The following is a 3,004-nucleotide window of genomic DNA, read 5'->3' on the forward strand; positions in this document are numbered from 1 at the left end:
AAAGCCACAAAAATAACAATAGAGGGATTCTATGGGGCACAGTAATAAAAATATTAGGACAATAGGGGCACAACAATATTAATAAGGGATACAAATACAATAATAATGGGGTAATCACTAGTATTATAGGGACCTAACATGCCCCTCTCCTTCAAAAAAGTGTTTTCCTCAACACTTGAGTAGTTCTGGATGCTTCTGTATAAAATTCTCATCCTCCCATGTGGAATCTTCAGCGGATAATTTCTTCCACTTGATGAGATACTCCAAAATTGATTGATTTCGTGGCTATCGAGTTCTTGTTTCTGTGATAGCTTCCGGTTCCAATATAATTTTTCCTTCCTTGCCAAGTTTTGGCAATATTGTTTTAATTGGGAGCTTGTCGCCTATAACCTTCTTTAAACATGAAACATGGAAAACTGGGTGCACTCGAGAAGCTACAGGAAGCCCAAATTTGTATGCCATAGTACCAATGTTTTGCAACACTTTGTACAAACCATAATACCTTGGCGATAATTTATTATCCTTCTTAGCTTGCTTGAGGGACATTTATTTATATGGTTGTATCCGTAGGAGTACCCAATCACCTACATCAAAAATTCTTTTGTTGCGATGTTGATTTGCCTCTTATTTCATTCTATTCTGCGCCAACGTGAGGTTATCCTTTAAGAGTTGGAGGACTTGTTGTTGATGCTCGATGTGATGTTCCACTGCTTGAACCTTAGAATTTTCTCTTAAATATGATGTGATGGATGCTGGCTGATATCCATAAAGTGCCATAGATGGGGTCATTTTTGTTTCTCTATATAAGGAAGTGTTATACCACCATTCAGCCAGAGGCAACCATTTGACCCATTTTGTTTGTTTATCAAATACAAAGCAACAAAGATATCCTTCCAAACATTTGTTTACTATCTGAGTTTGCCCATTAGATTGAGGACGATAAGATGAGCTATGAGCTAACTGAGTACCAAGAAAAGAAAATAATTATGTCCAAAAATTTCCAGTGAAAATGGGATCTTTGTCACTTACAATAATCCTTGGGTTTCCATGTAGCTTTTGAATTGTTTCCATAAATGCAGTAGAAACTATACTAGCTTTAAATGGATGTGATAATGCACAAAAGTGTGCATACTTGGTAAGTCTATCAACTACCACCATGATGACACACTTTCCCTCAGACTTTGTTAAACCTGTGATAAAATCCATTGAAACCTCCTCCCAACATTGGCTTGGAATGGATAAAGGTTGTAATAGTCCTGGGGTCTTAATTGTTTCAACTTTATTTTGTTGGCAAACCAGACATTCTGCCACAAACTTTTGAATATCTGATTTAAGGCCACCCCAAAAAAATTCCTTCTTAACCTTGTGGTAAGTTTTTAAAAATCCTGAGTGCCCTCCTAAGGGAGAAGTGTGCAATTCCATAAGAATCTTTTGTTTGAGTTGGGAATTCTTACAGAGGTATAAGTGATCTTTGTACCATAACCAATCATTTTTCTAGCTAAATGTATCAGATGTACTAGAATCTTGTTGTAACTTTCGAATAAGTGTCCATACTTCTTCATCATTCTTCTATTCCTTCCTTGCTTCATTTATCCAGTCTGGTTGGATAATAGAAATGGTGCAAAATAATGCTTCCACATCCTCATCGTTTGTTGAGAGTGCATCTGCCACCACATTTTGCTTCCCTTTTTTGTAGATGATTTCAAAGTCATAACCCAACATCTTTGTGACCCACTTTTGTTGCTCTTCAGAGGATAATCTTTGTTCTAGAAAGTATTTAAGGCTATCATGATCCATTTTTACCTTGAAGTGTCTTCCCATTAGGTAGGGTCACCATTTCTTAAGTGCATGTAGTATTGCCAACGTTTCCTTCTCATAAATAGCTTTGTGTAAAAAATTTCCCTTGATTGGACGACTTTCAAAAGTAATGGGTCTTTCATCTTGCATTAAAACAACACCGATTCCATTTCCTGAAGCATCACATTCCACAATAAAGGTTTGTGTGAAGTCTAGTGTAGCTAAGACCGGTGCTTGGCACATTGCCTCTTTAAGATTCTCAAAGGCCTTTGTTTCTTCAGGAGTCCATGAAAATGCATCTTTCTTCAATGATGTTATTAGAGGTGCTGCTATTCTCCCATAATTCTTAACAACTTGCGATAATACCCTGTCAACCCGAGAAATCCTCGCAGATGGTTTATGGATGTGGGGATTTTCCATTCCTTAATGGCTTTAATTTTGCTAGGGTCTACCCTAACTCCTTCATGAGATACAATATGACCCAGATATTCCACCTCTTGTACTCTAGAGAAAAATTTGGATCCTTTTGCGTATAATTGTTTATCCTCCAATAGTTGTAGCACCCTATCGAGATGTTCAACATGATCCTTCCAAGACTTTCTGTAGATTAGTATATCATCAAAAAATACTAACACAAATTTTCTAAGGAAGGGTTCCAAAATGGAATTCATCAAACCTTGAAATGTAGAAGGTGCATTGGTAAGGCCAAAAGGCATGACCAAAAATTCATAATGACCCTCATGAGTTCTAAATGTTGTTTTCAAATTGTCTTCAGTCCTCATTCTGATTTGATGATATCCTGAATGAAGATCCAACTTGGTGAAGTAAATTGATCCATGCAATTCATCCAGTAATTCATCAATGACAGGAATGGGAAACTTATATTTAATAGTGAGCTTGTTGAGCTCCCTATAATCCGGACACATGCGCCATGATCCATCCTTCTTGTGCACCAATACTACTGGAGCAGAGAAAGAACTTTGACTAGGTTGAATTATACTGGCCACTAGGATTTCTGCAACCATACGTTCAATTTCACTCTTTTGGGCATAGGGATATCTGTATGGCCTGATGTTTCGAGGAACACTTCTTGGAATCAGATGAATAGCATGATTATGATCACGAATAGGTGGGAGACCTTTGGCAGTCTCAAATACCTTGGAATGATTGTCTAAGACATTTTGGAGGTCTAGAGAAATAGATGAAT

This window comes from Pinus tabuliformis, chromosome 1_2 (genome assembly GCF_031772625.1).
Source record: "Pinus tabuliformis cultivar Carrire ecotype Pingquan chromosome 1_2, CPIR1, whole genome shotgun sequence".
In the NCBI taxonomy this organism is placed as follows: domain Eukaryota; kingdom Viridiplantae; phylum Streptophyta; class Pinopsida; order Pinales; family Pinaceae; genus Pinus; species Pinus tabuliformis.